Source organism: Colias croceus, chromosome 6 (genome assembly GCF_905220415.1).
Source record: "Colias croceus chromosome 6, ilColCroc2.1".
NCBI lineage: Eukaryota > Metazoa > Arthropoda > Insecta > Lepidoptera > Pieridae > Colias > Colias croceus.
The window spans coordinates 2,740,055-2,759,833 of NC_059542.1; the positions used below are offsets into that span (position 1 = coordinate 2,740,055).

At 31.7% G+C, this 19,779-nt stretch overlaps 2 protein-coding genes across 3 annotated transcripts in view; one reads left to right on the top strand and one right to left on the bottom strand.

The window, feature by feature from the left end:
• The window catches only part of LOC123692612 (calcium uniporter protein, mitochondrial), a 121,183-nt gene that overhangs the window by 77,321 nt on the left and 24,083 nt on the right, over positions 1-19,779 (bottom strand). The window lies entirely within an intron of this gene.
• The window catches only part of LOC123692611 (protein javelin), a 94,066-nt gene that overhangs the window by 54,062 nt on the left and 20,225 nt on the right, over positions 1-19,779 (top strand). The gene's annotated exons all lie outside the window — the stretch shown is intronic.

Below are 19,779 nucleotides of genomic sequence, written 5' to 3' on the forward strand. Positions count from 1 at the left end.
GGAGCATCTTGGATATATTCCAGGGATACTAAAATGTTACTACAATTTGCAACTACTAGACGCTAACTGCGTCTAAATGTTGCACAAGCGGCAGCGATGAGCGGAGCGATATAAAAATCTAAATAATTTTTTAACATATTTGTAGATCGTGTTGAACCACGTATAATATGCACTATCCAGTTATACCAATTTATATCGACGACTAAAGTCGACGAGGACCTACAAAAATAACAATATACATATTATACTACTTCGTAGGTCACAAAATAGTTCTATTACCGAACATAATTTTTCTAGCTCTACAATAGGGAACTCTAGGGTTCTTGACAGAATAAACATCGAGCATAATTAAAATTAAATAGAGACAAACCAATATGGTACAAATATTAAATCAATTAGAATTGACTTTTAATGAAAATAAATGTATATAAACTACAACATTTTTCATAAACATTTACCGCACCCGCTCGCTCCGCTTCTGATCCCGCTATCGCTTACGCAGTAGCATACGCACAGTCTAAGTACATACTACAAATATATCGTTTTGCTAAGAAGCCAACACTCCGTTTCTGAGGAAAATATATGGTTCATTATATTTATGTTATAGCTCACAATATTTACAGAATTTTTTTCTTTAATAGTGCATTTTGCTCTATCATCGTGTTTCACTTCAAATATTTTGTTATTTTAATTCGTTTTCAAATATTTCAACATTCAGACTTCCAAAAAACAGCTATTTGAGTAGTCTGAATCAAAAATCTCATAATTATGAAACCCGTTACGTGTAATGTTTTTTTTACGTTTGAGGAACAATTAAAAAATAAATTAAAGGTAATCGAAGGAAGTTTGCTCTTACAATAAATAATTTTATAGAATCCTGTAAGTTAGTTTAGACATTTAATAAAAACCTTTCGAGTGTTTATTAAAAAAAAATATAGATATACGTTACATATAGAATTACCCTTAGAATTACCAATCAAGATTTATAAACAGGCCTACGCTTACGACAATTCGAAAACGCAAGTACGTTAACGCAAAATTGAAGAGGGCTGTTTGCTTTCTTAATTACACTATTAAAAAGCTTCATTATAATACTCCCAATTATTCCAAAGTGGTTTTCTTTATCGTTGTTTTAACTTGCATATACGAAGCCGCAACGCAGCTTGTTCCATTTTAAGCGACCATAAACCGGATAAAGGTTTTAACTATTACAATATTATTTTATTAAAAACGTCACACGAACGTGCCTTCATGTGGGTATTGTTAATTAATATTTCTTAAGGGAATACTTCGCTTGTTTACGTTATTAGAGTTGGCAATAGTACACTCCATTTGGTTGATTATATCCTGTATAGTTAAATATACGTATGTATCTAAAACTATGTAATCCTGTCAACTACAAGCAGTTTAAATAACCTCTCACCAGGCGTATGCAATAGAAATCGTTTGAAAATCGATGTATTTGACAACACACTAACTCACTTGACAAGCTAAAGGGGAATAAAGGGAAGTGGAGTGAATTATAAAACCATCACACCAGACCGTCGTTAAATGACATAATCATTTCATAGGTAGGTACCACAACTTGATCCACTTGGGACGCGTGAAACTCGGTCAAACTGTCAATTAAAATGCCACCTTGTCACTTCGGCTTACAGCATATTTTACTACATTATTTGATTACCCTAAAAGCATTCTCGTGGGATATAAGGATTAAATGATTAATCCGTGAGACTTGTTCGCACGCCAAAATCCAAAGTTATTAATAATGGATGCCGAATTACAAGTCAAGAACTAAGTTACTATTGCATTAAGGCGATGAAATATTCATGTAACTTTATAAAAGTTAGAAGTGGAGTTAACTTTTGTTAATACTTGTGTATACTTGCGCTGGTCTTATGTAAATACAGTTTACTATATATATGTCTATTATGGATGTTAGATACAGTTAGTGGTTCTCCGAATACACCTGCATAGGTTTCATAAAGCTCCGTTGGACTGTGGTTGGACTATGTAGCTTTAACTTTAAAATATACAGAGCCCGGTTACGGTGTAGAATCCGTCCTGTGCTAACAGAAATTTAATACAAAAAAAAAACTTTAAAATAAAGCTTACTGTGAGAATTTTAGTTATGTAGGAACGACAAATGAAAATATTTTTATAGAAATTTAGCTTATGTATGAAATCTTTGCACAATACTTGTCATGACATATCCTTGCTAAAAGAACCCACACCACAAGATCCTAAACCAATTAAATCTATACATATAATAAATCTGTAGAAGGGTCAATTCTGTACATTGAAAATATTGAAAAAATAACTAGCAGGGGGTGTTACTGGATCGATACCAAACCCAAATATGTGATTAAAAAAATTTTTGTCTGTCTGTCTGTCTGTCTGTCTGTCTGTCTGTCTGTCTGTATGTGAAGACATCACGTGAAAACTACCGGTTCGATTTCGATGAAACTTGGTATAATTATACCTTATTATCCTGGGCGTAAAATAGGATACTTTTTATCCTGGAAAAATACGTAGAAAAAAAATTAATCTCAATTTTTCAGTTATCCATAGACGTTGTTCTGTAGTAGGTACCGCGAACACACGTTGCGTATTATTATAGACCTAGCTGTATTTGGGTCCAATAGATATTTATAAGATGTCATTGTCCGAGTTACTCAAAATGGAGAAATAAACCATCCACGCAAAGACCCACATCCGCGCGGAAGGAGGCGCGGGCGGAAGCTAGTATGAAATACATGAACAAAATTAACCTAAGGCGAAATAACTAGAAGCATTTGCACATTTGCATAAATCACATGACCCATATCAATCATCAACCCTGAGTCTCATTAATACCATAAGGCTTTGGTAAGGCTACATGTATCACTTTATTCTTGACGTCTACACCCATAAATTGAGATTTTCCGGTCACGATATAAAATCAACTATGTCAAGTATTCAATAACATACAATTATTTAATAAATACGCGTTATAGGATAAGGTAGAGTCACTGATAATTCGACCTTCAATATCACGATAAATTTCCACAACTTATAGCGTATTTGATTTATTTGATTTGATCTAGCTTGTTGTTCCAGTCACGTAATGATATTATCCTATCCTAAATTCAGACAAAATATTTCTTCAAAAAATAAATGAATTCTCTGAATATTGGAGATTATTCAAACGTAGATGGTAACTTAAATAATGAGGACTACTTCTACTTTCTTATTTCTTCACACAATTTTCAAAACCTACCAATTTGTTCCAAAATATCACCTCTAAATCCAATCCAATCCAATCTATATCTAACCAACCTTTCAGTTTACACCGCAACAGAAGTGATATATTTTTATAACCCACCAATGTAGACCAAAATGACATCTCTAACATCCCCCTATACACTAAAACCCTACCTACAAAGACTTGAAACCTTTCTGATTTCACCGCAAGAGAAGTGATAACTCCGTGGTCACGTATACAAACACGTCGCTGAAATAGAAGACCAACACGACCTTTGATTGCTTTTCCTAATCAAAGTAAAACTACGGAATTGGTGAGACGTGATACGGGGTATTCTTAGAAAGATTGCCTATATATACGGTTTATTGTTGAGACAATACAATTGGATTACATGAAGGATTACAAATTATAACTTAAAATGTGTTAATCGTGGAATGACTATACCATGAGATATTAAAAGACGACGTAGGTACTAAGATATGGTTATATCTCCATTTAATTATATTACTGACTAGCTTTCCGCCCGCGGCTTCGCCCGCGTTTTCAAAGAAAAACCCGCATATGTCCCGTGGGATTTCCGGGATAAAACTTATCCTTTGTGCTAATCCAAGTTACCTTCTATATGTGTGCTAAATTGCATTTTAATCGGTTCAGTAGTATTTGCGTGAAAGAGTTACACTCACACACACATCCTCACAAACTTTCGCATTTATAATATTAGTAGGATACTTACACATAAATTCACTATATTAATAATATGAATTATAAATTGCTTTATTTTAAGGCGTTGTTTATGAAAACCGACAGAATGTCTTTATCGGTAATAAAAGTCTTCAACTAAAGGGTTCCTCGTTAATTTATTTCTGGAGAAAACTTATTCTTACGAAATACATTTATTGTCTTTAAGAGGTTGCCCTTACACCTCTGGGAATACTTAACGCGTTAGCTCAAATATACTTGTGAGGAAATCTCAAATTTGAGCAGATAAAGATAATAAAGATTTTTTTCCTTTGTTTGAAATATGCCAGTAATAATATTAAAGACGTTAAATTATTACTCTGATTTGAGTGTCTACTGGTGTTAATTGTTGCCATAACTTTATAGATTTTACTATTTTCTTTGTTTACAGAGTTCCATTCTCGATATAAATGCTAAGATACCTCTTTTATTTAATTGTCCCTCAATTAAAAACGACACTTACTATGCAAATCAATAATACCTTTAAATTAATAAAATATGTTTAACATAAAATAATCATACAACATTTTTATGATAAAACTCTAACACACCGTATATCTGATGTAAATATAACAACATACTTAAAAAGATTTACCTCGAACCTTTCAGCCTTCAATATTTTACGTTAAGCTCGAACATAACGAGGAAAATTCTCGTAAAGAATCTATTCATTCACATATGCGTGAAGAGAAACGCGAACGGTGTTGAAACATACATTTCGTATGAAAAACGCTTTGAAAAGATTACCTAACATTTTTGTATGAAATTCGCAACACGAACACATCTAATAATGAATATATATAATGAATTTTTGTATGAATAATGACACATTCAAAAATTAACTAAAAAATCAACATGCTATGGAATATTTAGAAGATTTAATATTATTCCTTGGTATCAAATAATTCTGCCCTCAAATTCAATCTTTTCATATTATTCCCATGTCGTTTATGTACCCACTCCACGGCATATCATACATATCACAACAAATTATATATTATCGCATCTAAAAATTTCAACATTAGTTATTCGAATGAAAAAAAAGCAAGTAGACCAGACTCTCAGTGGAGTTTCGTTTGCAAAAATAGCGGACCTAAATCTGACTTCTGATATATATTGTATAGATCCCAGACATCCTATAGACAGATGTTGCCAACCAGTTTTGTGGTCCCCCTCTCCCCACCCCGGTAATTAAATATGGCATACAAAAAAAAAAATAAAAATTTCCAAAACATGCCGTGTGGGGTATCAAATGAAAGAGCTTATTAAGTAGATCACGAATATATAGCATACTATAACATTTCTTAGACTTTCTCTAAGATTTTTTAGAAAATTTACGAAAATGCTCCATTTTTGAGTTAACTTTAAACCACTATAGATTGAAAACTCATGAATATATTTTTTTAATTATTATTTTAAATAATTAACAATAGTCCATTGTTTACGATTCAATAGTTCGTACAGTGAAATAGTTGCATGGGGGAGTGGGGGGAGCATTCAAAGATGGCGAGTATATTTTTAAGTTTAAGCTCTTTCATTATTTTGATACCCCACACGGCATGTTTTGGAATTTTTTATTTTTTTCTTTGTATGCCATATTTAATTACCGGGGTGGGGGGAGGGGGACCACAAAACTGGTTGGCAACATCTGTCTATAGGATGTCTGGGATCTATACAATATATATCAGAAGTCAGATTTAGGTCCACTATTTTTGCAAACGAACATCTCCTTGGAACCTGCTCTAAAGATACTTCTTTATTGAAGTGAAACTTCTTTATCGGGGTTGGAAAAAAATTTAGTGTAACATTTTTTCGTTACGCATGACATTTTTCCACGAATATCAAATAACGAGTTAGGAATCATGCTTGAAAACTTCAAAAGTGCTCTTTAAATGCTTTTATTCTGGCAGAAGGCAACAGTATAATTTTCAGGGGCTTACTTCGTTATCAATGAGTAACTAACCGCCTTTGAAGTGCTATGCAAAATTCGAGAGAAAAACCCATTCACAACCCTCTCTATTAAAGATAAGGGTAAATATAAGGAATAGAGAAAGCTGCATTATTTCTACTGATTAATAATAATTCAAGAATATTGCTTCATTATTACTTACTTACTACGAAACACATTCAAAATCCTCTGAATTAATGATAGGTAAAATAAGATTAGAGAAAGCTGCATCAATTCTACTGATTACCGTAAATTTAACAATTTTAATTATCATTACATCGTCGTTATATTACGATCTTTAATGTTAAATATAAAACTCATTTAACTCGCATTAGGTAATAAATTTTATATAAGTAAAGAAAATACTAGAATATACCTAAATAATGTTCCTCTGCAATCTTGAAGACCACAAATAAATCAGTCCACAGTGGTCCAACTAGAAGTTATCTAACTTCTGAGATAAATGAACACTAACTAACCTTCCGAATTAAGAAGAATTAGCCGCTCAATCCAACTTACCTGGAACAAAAAGAAAATCAATACAATTAATTATTTACTACAATATAAACACATTAAAATCAGAAATAAGTACCTAAATATAAAAAGCATTAAAGTGTAATGTATAGTGTGTCCTTTATAAAAAAAAATATAATAATATTACAGATATTTTATTTATAAATATATATATAGAGGACATGGTTTCAGTAGGTCAGTACGTAACATTTAACAACATACTTTCTTGTTACGAAAAACATTTTTAGAAAACAACAGTTTTCCCATTCCCATAAGTAGAGGTAGATATAGATACACGACACATAATAAACTAAAATCCAAAAGACATCACTTTAAAACGATAGTACTAGCACTAATATTGTGACTTTATTGAATACTACCTTTCCGCCTGCGGCCTCGCCTGCGTTTTCAAAGAAAAACCCGCATAGTTCCCGTTCCCGTGGGATTTCCGGGATAAAACCTAGCCTATGTTGCTCAGTGAAGATGCAGCTTTCTAATGGTGGTCCAGTAGTTTATGCGTGAAAACCATACATACATACATAATTACAAACCTTTCCTCTTTATAATATTAGTATAGAAAATAAAAGATGTAGGTGCACAAACTAAGACTGACACGAAGTTCAGGTAAGTAAAAAGAAAAGCTCAGATGGAAGGCGTCATAAGGAAAGTTTTAAAGAAAACGGTGACCTTATAGGAAAGAAAATTGGAAGAGAAAATATGCTCATCAATATGCATTATCGTGTTTACACCTGAGCCTTTGAAAATCTGATGTCTTTATACGTTGTTACCTATATTTTCAGTAACACTTTATCTTAAATCGGTTTATTTTTTATTACATTATCATAAGGATTATTATTGTATAGGCATGTTTAGTATACTAAAAATCGTAGTACTGTAGTAGTAACTGATTTTTCGTCGATTTTGTATACAAATGACAAATTAACTACCTTTAACAACCTTGAACCTCTTTGTTCATTCAAAGGCCTTTCAGTACCATTCACGATCAAAATAGCATCAACAATAAGCTAATTATAATAAAAATAATAACGAAAACTTACGACCAAATAATATTATTAGTACTGAACAGAATACATATGACTTTATCAACCTTCGTCTATAACCTTTATTCAGTCAACTATTATCGAGCTCGGCTTAAAGGCATCCCGGGAGATAATCTCTTATATTGGCCAATGTAGACAAACAAAATACGGTGAAAATCCCTAGATAGAATATCTTTTCAAACAAATATTAAACTTTTAATAACAAAAAACTTATAATAGGTTCTTGTTATTATAAAACTTTATTATAAAAGTTAAAACGTGATCGAGTAAATGATTGTATAGGTCAGTACAATTATTTACTGTAACTGCACTTCGAAAAAACCGCAAAGTGCATGAACAAAATACGATTCATAGCAACAAAAACCGATTCTCTTTCAAAAAAGGTTACATAAACTCGGAACCGACATTGAACTGTTATTTTCCGTGTATTTTATCAGATTTTATCAGTCTATTTGGCAAATAATGAAATAACTAGCGCGCAAGATGAGCAAATCGGATAATCTGTGACAAATTCATTTTGCCGCCTTTTCAATTCGAGCTAATCTAATTCTTAACGAAATTATTATTTCTATTGGATCGTCTAGACTAGTTTTAAAAATGTCCAATACTGGCATATACTTATTTACGAATACGAAGAGTAACAAACATACATCCTTTCACCAAAATTCACGTTCATAATATTAGTTTAAAAAAAATAGTTTTGTATGATTGTTAATGAACATTTGTCATTAACAATCATATAAAAACCAGGATATTCACAAATTAAAAGTTACCCGTCATAATAATCCAGGTCAACTACAGAAGTTTTCACCCAGTTGCCTACTTGGCAAGATTTGCAGAAAATTGAGTTGGACATGATAAACATATTTTACATAATCATTCACTGTAGTTGCTTCGAGACACGAAGGCATCATCGCGTGTCTAGACAGATATAACGTATGTAGATTTAAAACTGTTTTATTTATTGACTTTTATAACAGCTAAGACTAACTGCCGGTTGATATGTTTGGTTAATCATCATCACTACGTAGTATAAAGCAAAGTCGTTTGCCGCTTATGCATGTTTGCACGACGGTTTTAGATGCAGTTTTTTATAGATTGAAGAGGAAGGTTTTCGTATATAATTAATAACATTTTAGACAAAGGGGCGAAACCGGGGGCGGAAAGCTTATGATGAATTTTACAGGAAAATTTAAGTCCAAAAGCATAATACAGCAACATGCAAGCGGTGAAACAACCCCTCGGTATGGTAACCAGAGGCATTTGAGGTAAATGACGTCATAAATCGTTTGAACTTCATTAACTGAACTAGGAAAAGGCAGGTAGGATAAGTGCGTTAATATTTTATGAAACGATCGATATCTCGAGCCTTAAAACACCTTAATGTAAATTCCACGCTTGTTAGCTCAAATCACGCGATTTCATCACGTAGAAATGAAGAAAATAAACGGTGTTATTAAATTATTTATTTCTTAACAGACATGTTATTAGAAATTGCTAATGACACGTGAACGTTTTATTTGTATTCATTGTAATTTCTCTTTGCAATGTTGCACAATTTTTTTTGCATACGATTGTGTTAATATTTATTATCTATTATTTGTTATATGAACGTTCGAAGTAACTTGTAGAATTAAGTAATTTATTTATAGACACATACATAATTTACATTTGATTGTTCTTTCAACATGTGTGTGGCACTAACAGCTCTATTTTGCACGTACAAATATTTCACGAATTAAAATGAACACTATCTTGTAAATAGTAATATTAATCCTTTAATAATTAATTTGATATTTAAGGTAATTAAGTGCCGAGCTATTTAATAAAAATCATATCAACTCATGATAGCGTATTTTAAGTGACTGAAAAAATACGGTGATTTGTAATTTACAGAACTTATACAAGTTTTTTCAGTATATTTATTTGAATCCCAGTACTTCCTAAATTAAACAAATAATTAAACAAGTGATCTTCAAATATCCCTTTTGAATTTAGAAAATAGACTGAAAAATACCTAATAATAATAATACATACTGTTGCACGTGTTGGCAATAACTTTACGTTATTGTTCATTGTAATAACATTGATTACTGTGGCATCGAATAAGAGGATGATTTCCTAAGATGATTTCATATAAATAAAATATGAAATAATCAATGTCAAGTAATATCCGAAAGTGGCACGTCAGAGAAAGCATTCCTTCCGGCACAAAGAGTATAAGCTAGACGCAACGAATCTATCTAGCATACTAATAATACTGCTTTATCACCAACATTATCTAATGAACAACTTAATGGAAAGACGAAGATATTCGATTGCTGAGACGTGCTACGCGTTGCCCCGGTATGGCAAAAAGACGCGTATTCGAATTCCGCCTAGTGATCGAATTGTTTTTTTTCTTTAAAAATTTATAACTCAATGAAATCAATTGAGAACGAAATTGGTATTACAAGGTCAATAAAAAAGCACCCGTGGCTTAATTTTTAGCACATCATATATCGAAAGCAAAAGCCAATTGAAAATTAATAGAAACGTGACTTGCGAATGTAAAGCCTAGTTTTTGTCGACAAATCAGTCTGGCTGCTTTGGCTGGCTTACAATTGTTGTTACGAGTAACTTGCCTTGGTTTTACGATGTTGTACTAGATTTACGTTTTACAAAATTTTGTACTTTTTATTTTTGACTATTTACTTATTGCATTGGATAACTTGTGTTCTAAAAAATAAGATACTCGAATAAAATATTTTCGCCGTTGGGATACTATGTAAACATAGGTAAAGCGTATTTCTTTAACATAGTCGTAGCTCCGATTGTTTTGCGGGGTGTCCGTTCCACTTTTTCTAAACTAAATTGACTATAGACCTCTCTCAAATGAACTAAATTTCAATTTCTATTTATTCCGTAATTTCATATGTTATGTATTTTATTAAGTATAAATTACATTTTAAAGAAAAAAATACCGTAATCAAGTTATTTTCTGTGATAAAAAAAATGGATTTAAACAGAGGAAGTAATAAGATACGCCTAATACTCTCACTCAACAATTTACAACCTTGTTCTTGAAGGGCATCTAAATTAAGTAATTCACCATCTATTGTTTAAGCTTATTTCTCGCATCGATAATGTCCTTATTCTGAATTACAACATCTAATAACTCCTTCACTACCTTCATATAAGTAATAAAAATTACATAGAAAAAAATATTATTCTGAACATGTTATACTAAAAAAGGATCGTCTATTACTATAAAACAATATAGCTATCGGGGTTTCTTGATACATATTGACTCAAGATACGCCGACGAAAATATAAAAGAAATGAGTTTCTTTATTGTTTCTTGATTGGTCGGAGAAACTAAACTAAACGAAGTTTGTTTCGAGTTAATACGAAATACGGGCTGAGTTAGGAGATCAAATAGAAGGTACAAAAAGATTCTTTATATTATGTTAGATATAATACAGTACCTTACTTTCGTTTGTAAATCGATTAAGTAGTTGTATTCTGAGACTACTAAAAATAGTATTTACATTTAAAATAAATATTTAAGTACTCTATAAGATGAATTTGCTCCAGCGAAAGTTTCATGTGGCAAGGTAGACAGGGGATGGTATAAAAGTTTGAATAATTTATTGTTCTAGTGTGTATGGATATAATGGTGTAGGTATAAGATATATATGTGTAGTTAGTACCTAATTAAAAATAAAAATTGAAATAGGACATTCTCTGTGTTTGTACGTTACAGGACTAGTAATGCTACAAAATATCTACCTTTAATCTCGGTTTTCTCTCAGCATAAGATTTATTTATATTTCCTGTTTACTCCGATTACCGAGCTACCCTTTGTCCCTGTTAAAGTTGACCCTAATAAAGATAAATAGGAGCTTAATACTCTAGCCAAATTACAAAAATAGAAACTCAAGGAAAGGCCGTAGACGTGATCTTTCCAAGGTTTGTACCAGGTAAATTAAATTTCCACACAGATTACGTAGGACTTGCCAGTGCACGAATAACAATGTAAATATTATGTCATACATTTAACTAAACTGTTACACGACTCTAAGTGAGATAATGTTATGTATATTATTAGAAATATTTCATGGAAACACTGATTACTATTATAAACTAGCTGTCCCGGCGAACTTTGTACCGCCCTGTCAATGAATGTTGTGACTTGTGTTACCTTTTAGCTGAACTAATTAAGGCTTTGATGAACGTAATACAATGATACAAAATAAATATTTATATGGGTTGATAGGTAATCACAGAGTACATTGAATATTGTAGGTAATAGTATTTTATTTTATTACTTCAAACATGTCTCAGAGAAAAATGATTTAATTTTAATAAGTTGTGCAGCATGGATTAACTCTTTTCATTCTTTAACTGTTGTCGACCACACCATCGTTTCGTTTCACTTTAATTGTCATAATTCTACCATTATCATTGGGCGATCGACCCTGATACAGTGGGTAACCATCGTTGGCTGTGATGGTCTCTGCCATCAATTTTCGGGGATACCTTTAGGTACACTCGCTGTCAACCATGCATGGTGTTTGGTGGTTGATTGTTTCACACGGTCCATGATAACAACGTCATGTCGGTCTGGATCGGTTTCAGGATTATCAATCCCCGCACACTCATATATTTTATCTGCCCGAATCCTTTCGACTAATCAAATTATGTGCATGCTGCAAGCCAGATTGTTGTCATTCGATTGAATACATCCAGCATTGAATAATCCCAAAGATGTGTTTCATTAATGTAACTCATCAGTGATCGGATTTTTTGCTTGAAAACACGTGTGGTGATGTCGTGCCGATCACTTGATATTTGTCCGGGAAGCAGCAGTTGAACAATTTCCATCCATTTCGGAATACATATAAATGTAATGAATAAATCTGGCCGACCATAATGACGAACATATTATGATGTCATTGCATCTTGCGCATATTCACTTGGGCTGCCTGTGTATGTCGTCGGTAAAATAATCAATAGACCAACATTTTCTGCATCTTCTTCTGTGCTAATTGCATCGCTTAAATGGTTGCAATCTTCAAAACGCAATTTAGCTTGTTTATATTGTTGACGCAGTCGACGAAATCGCATCAAAATCAAGAAGATCAAAATATAATTGTCAGAATTTTTACATTTTTATAGAATTTTTTCAATAATTAATCGAACCAACCTTCTTGGTTAGTTTCCCCACCAAAAATACCACAAAAATACCTTATAAATTTCTGAAAACACGCGTAAACACAAACATTTGAGGAATTTTTATGTATCTGCTTTTATTGCACTTTTTAAAATTTAATAATTGATTTTAAAATAAATACAAACAATATTAATTCACCCTTTTTACTTTTTAATTATTTTACACATAATACATTTTTGAACGCATTAATGTCAAACATTATTTTTCGTATTTGACAGGATTGACAACTAATGATTGACATGTACGAAAATCAAAATTTTCGGAAAATATTTATTCGTCTAGTTTTTGTTGTTTTTATGATTTATTCTTCTATTCTGGGCGGTGACAAATCCAACAAATCCAAAACCATGAAAATTGGTTCAGCAGATCTCGAGTTATAAGTGTTGGAACATACAGACTTTCTTTTATATATATAGATTATTATTTGTACACGCTGTTAGACAATTCGTCTATTTATTTCACAATGCACGATAAACTCTTTTATTCTTAAACACGTGATTTTAAAATAACATATAATATACGTAAGTAAATATATCATGACATAATTTCCAAAAATTTGACTTACCGTAGCAAACAAGAAATAAGAAATGATTCAATAAACACGATATATTGTTTGTAATTTTTAAAGGCACAAATCACAATGCAATGTAAAATCAGTTTTGCATACGCGCTTGGGCACAGTTTATCAATTGAATGGGTGCACTTAATTGTACATGTTAATAATCACAATACAAAAGATTGCTTGACATCAGGTGACCCACTTATTCGTTTGCCTACTCTGCTATAAAAATGTAACAATTTATCGACAAGGCCTTTCACAGTTGGTTCATTTCACATGGATTTTGTGAATAGCATTTTGATTAAAACATTGCAACAAACCATTATAAATATTACAAGTAACTGCTTTGCATAAATCTACGAAATTTCAAAGTGAGGAAGAAACAGAAAGACAACATATTGATTGCCTTTTACTTAACAAAATAATACACAAAAATTCCTAAATTGCATCATATCGTTTCGATACCCATTATATTCCACCCCTTAATTCACCTAATCTATGATTCCGAAACATTATAATGTAACTAGAGTTGGTCCGTTTTAAAATCCTAAATCCGGTTTTAAATGAAACATGTAATTAATCTTGTTTAAAAAAATAATTACGACTATATTGGCACATACTCAATATGGTATTGGTAAACAAAATTTGTGGAAGGTCTCTTAAAATCGATTGAGATTAACATCTTGTCATGTTGTGACCCCGAAACTTTTACCGTTGCATGCAAAAGGCCTTAAAGAGGTAAAATATATGCGCCATAATAATTTTACAATAATATTTATATGGCATGTTATAAAATAAGTTATAAGGCAGATAAGAGTACGCCTTATTAAGCTGTGTAACTTTCAGTATAATTTTTCAATAAATTTAATGACTTTTGATTTACAAGTTATATTAAAATATTTATGAAAATACATTTTCTGGTTTTTATGGCATTCAAATCCATACTAATATTATAAATGCGAAAGTAACTCTGTCTGTCTGTCTGTCTGTTACTTAATCACGCCTAAACTACTGAACCAATTTTCATGAAATTTGGTATGGAAATATTTTGATACCCGAGAAAGGACATAAGCTACCTTTTATTGCGAAATATGTACCACGGGCGAAGCCGGGGCGGACCACTAGTGCTTTATAAATTTATATTTATGAAAATATTTAGCGTTAAATTAAATAGTTATATTATACCGTTATAAATATAAACCCACGTGTAACTCAAAAGTTAATAGGATTTCATACATAGGTTTTTCATATAGTCGGTTAAAACGAATAAGACAATAGATTTCTTGAAAAAAATTAAATTCTTAAACCCTAATATGTCCCCGAAAAATATCTTGTATATCCATAATAAGAGCATCTTAAAAAAAAAACTAGGTATACATATTTAACCCGCTGGACAGATAATCATTATTTAAACAATGCACTATTAACATAAATCTTCTAAAGTATGGATTACTAAATACTCTTACGTTGTCTTTTGTTATGTAAAACATAAATGTGAAGTACATATTATGTTTAGCAAAACAACGGACAATTATTAGAAGCGTAGACCACAGATATATTATATTGTTTTTAAGTACAAAATTATGTGTAACGCAAAGAAAAATAGAAGTACCTATATGTAGTTTTTCACTGACAAAATTCAAATAGGAATTGGTCTTTGAACTAAAATCTCACCTAAACATCATCATCAAAATCTTACAAAAACAAAATGAATATCTATTTGAATATTTTAACAACGATTTCTTTATCACTCGTCTGCCTACGCTGATTGCTAGGCACTACTGGAAAACTGATTTTATCGAAATAAAAATAAAGGTTATATTTTTATAAACGCTTATTAAAGTCTATAATCTTAAATGTACTTATATACTTTTTGTAAATCCAGACAGCTAAAAAATTTCTTTTTATTTACTTATTCTTATCTATGGGTAATAATATTATAAACCTGAAGAGGTCTCTTCCTGAGGAATCTCAGGTCAGATTTGAAATATTATTTCACTGTTAGATAGGCCATTTATCCAGAAAGGCTTTTAGCGTGATGATATATTCATCACACTAAGACCAATAAAAGCGGAGCAATGCGAGTAAAACCACGGAACACAGCTAATAACTCATAAGTACGTATAAAGGTAGGTACCTACTTATGTAAGTTGCTACAGTTTGCTACGCTCTTATAGATTTAACAATAGCATCTGATGATCATATTATTATTGTTTATGAAATTAACATGACAAAGCTATTTTATCTTGGTTGTTCCATAATATTGACATTCTTCGTGAGCTTCGACTAGGCGGACGTGATTTGTGTTCAATGATAACAATAATTAGCATCGGACGATACTTACTGACTAAACCAATATAAGTAGAACATAACACATTTAATGAAACGAGATTTTACACTTTTAAGTGTATCTAACCAAAACTTAACCAAACACATTTTTCTAATACATATCAGTGAATAAAAACACACTTACAAACCGTTAAAAATCCAATAACGATTGTAATTTTCATTCCATTTCCATTTCAGTAATCGATCATTAAATTGTCCAGAACAATATTTGTTCATCTAGAATCAATTACAAATAAATCGAATTTCAGCTGTGAGTTGGGAATTATCTCCCATTTCATGTTTATGTTGCCTTTTCCGATATTAATCACATACATTTGGATGCATAGTGTTCACGCAAATTAGATGGAGCGATATGGACATTTCATTTCAAAATACGCTAAAACACAAGCTCGTTAAGTTCTGTTTCCATCTGCACAGCTTTCAGCGCGAAATGTAGAATTGTTTGATACACTGTAAAGATCGAAGTCGCGAAAGTATCGCGACGTTGTGAAGTGGCTGTTGATTATATACCACGAAGTTTTTATAAAAATATGTTCTGTGTCCATTCTAGAGTAAAGACGGCCGTTTATCAATATTAATATACACAGGCTATTGCAAAAACTAAATTGTTCATTAGATTGAGATATTCATATTCAACAAACAGTTAAAGCGACATACATAGATACCCCTCTAAACAAAAACACTATCGTTCTACATCATAATAGCATCTAGAACTCAAACAATTACACGTACATCCGAACGTACATTCGATACAAGTCGTTCCTACTTCGTACACTACTCTTACATTCATTTAAGTTATACATTTTATTAACAATTAGCTGCGCTTCGCCGTTTCACCCGCGTAGCTTCGCTCCTGTTGGTCTTAGGGTGATGATATAGCCTATATAAGCCTTCCTCGATAAATGGGCTATCCATAACACCGAAATAATTTTTCAAATCAGACTACATCCTATACCTACGTTTTCCTGAGATTAGCGCGTTCAAAAAAACAAACTCTTCAGCTTTATAATATTAGTATAGATAGATCGAATAGTATCCGACCAGCCGGTAGAGCGTGAAAAGCCGTTAGTTCCACTACCAACCGCAGCGCACCAGCGCCACAGCCGCACGTGATGCGCCCGCGCAAACAGACGCGTTCCCGCGACAGCCTCTCATAACTTAACCGACGCGAAACATACCGCGCGTATAGTGAAAACTGAATTAGTGTTGTGAATTGTGAAGGATGTTCGTCAAGGTAATTCGGTTCACCTTGCACTTGACTTAGTGTATCTCTGTAAGCTGTTTTTGTTTTGTTTTTAAGTTTCTTTTTTTTTTAATGTTCAAATTTTGATGGTAAATAATGAATCAGCTACGATTGTTATAATCTTAATTTTATGTTATTATAGTAAAATATAGTCTATTTTATTTGTACATGCAGAAAATTATAGAAATAAATTTTCTTGCGCATCGGAAATGAAAAGTATCACAGTCCATGCTTCATATTTATAGTATTTCGTGTCGCATTAAAATTTGAAACATGTTCTCTATTGGGGTAAAATATATATTATCTGGGTTTATTATGAAATAAACGTTCATAAAAATATTCCTAACTACATAATTCAATTTTTGCGAAAAGTTCGAACGCAAGCGTTAATCACATTAAATGTTTCCATAACTATCTGTACTTGCTATTAAAAAAATTCACACGTTAATTCTATATACTTAATTCTTTTTACAGGTATTTAGTTGGAATAAGTTTTAATTTAAAGTACTTCTTATTCTAGTGAATAAAAAAAAACAATTAACTTAAAATCCATAAAATGTTCCATTACAAATTTATTTAAATAACCTGCATAAAGTACTAACATTTATTATTTACATAAGCCACTACTATCTACTACATCCACGGAATTATGCAAATAATATGTGCATTGCGGATATCTTTATAAAATACATTGTCTTTCGTGTGAACATTTAAATTTTTCTTGTGACCAAATTAAGATATTTTGCCAGTAATTGATAAAAGACGATATTCTTGTTAATTTTTAAATAACATAATAATTAATAAATATGTTATGCTTCTAGTTAATGAATAATTCATTACTTACTGTTATAATTCAAGCAAAACCTGTGCGCATTGTTAATATAATATAACTTCCCTATTTAAATGCTTCCTGTTGTTCTATTTATTTTAAATTATTGTTGGAGAAAGTAAAACTTTAATATAAACATACTGTAAATATTAACTGATAACTGAAATACTTTGATGCGAAATTTCAGCTGTTTCATTTTGATGACATGATCGAGATATAGTCAAATTTCTCACCGAGATACGTTATCTTAACTGATAATGTTGTACTGTATTTTGGCCCACACTATAACATAGACATTATTCCGCAAATATTTATAATTTTTAACTTAAACTTATTTACTTACTAGTTTATCAATTTCGTTAACTTTTACTATGGGCTGATTTTTCAGGATTAAAAAATCGGCCCTAAATTCTTTTTTTTACCTCGAAACAAATCAGGATTATTTTAAAATATGTAACAGTCATGTTATTGTGTGTACATAGGTCCTACAAATAAAAATAAATTAATATTTTTATAATCTTATGTTACCTACTAGTGTTGCCCAAATTCAGTCTTGGTCTTGCAGTCTTGGTCTTGCGTCTTGCGTTTTTGCAAGACCAAGACCAAGAACAAGACATAGCCTGCAAGACTCTTGCGTCTTGCAGCTAGGACTTAGCGCTATTTCACTGAGTAGTTAGGTGTAACAGTTCGGTGTATAACTAGGTAGGTACGCTTAGGAATTCTATGAGACGCAAAAAACTGTATCAAAGAATATGAGAAACTGGACCTATGCGCATTACTAGTTATTTATTAATCTGCTTGATCTTTACTATGGCTTTGTTAATTCAAGCTCACAATGTTCCAATTCTAATACGTTTTTCTAAGATTTAAAGTAAACTTTAATAAATAGTAATAGACTAATAGGTAATTGCAAGACTTGCAAGACTTGCAAGACTCTTGCTGCAAGACCAAGACCAAGACCAAGACTGGGAGCGCAAGACCAAGACCAAGACCAAGACCAGGTGTATTGGCGCAAGACCAAGACCAAGACCAAGACCAGATGTATTGGCGCAAGACCAAGACCAAGACTGGCTAAGTCTCGTCTTGTTCTTGCATTTGGGCAACACTATTACCTACGCAGTAAATAATAGCAGATGATGATTAATTAGAAATGCATGTTGAATATTATAATAATCGCGTTTTTTTAGCATTTATGAGCTTTTTTATCAATGTAAAGCTGTAGTACGTAAACATATTATTAATCTATCGTCACTAGAGAAATCAACGAACAAAATAACACAATTGAATAATTGACGTATAATGTGATACAAGCCTTTACAAGCATTTTACATCATTACAATCAAATACAATTGTCATTTCTTCGCGCATCATAACCGCATTATCATAACCCACGATTATCACAAACACAAGGTCTCATCTATTGTTAATAAGAAATCGTTCCCACAAGCACAAGAAACCTATTTATTTCCTCGAGGCTAAATCATGATAACATACGTGATGCGAATTTTACTTGGCCTTCAAAAATCACTTTGCTTTAAAACGATAATTATTTTGCGAAGCCGTGACGTTAGTGCTAAACATATTACAGGCCGGGTAAGTTGTACAATGATAAGTACATGCATAGATTGTAGTTAAGGTCTAATTTTATGATTATAAAAAGCATTGTTCGAAATATTATCTTTAGATTTTTCTGTTTCTTATCTTGTTGTTGTTGTTATTGTATGGTTATATTGTAGACGATTGTTTTTAATATATACAAAGGTCATAATTATACGTACCTACGCAAAAATTCATAATTTTTGGCATGAAATCTGACCCGTAAAATCTTGACTGATAAATTGATACTTTCTCCTTTTTTTGTAATTTATTGCACGTCGTGTTAAGAAGTACGTGTTTTGTTTGTAAACATCGTATAATACAACTTAGGTCATGCTTATAAAACATATAAACCCTTTATACAGCAAGTATTACGTACAGTTAAGTATGTAGTCTGAATACATACGATTTTTTAGTCTTACTTCCGATATTCTGTCGATAAACGATCGAATCATTAATGATTTGCATTGAAAATATTTCGCAA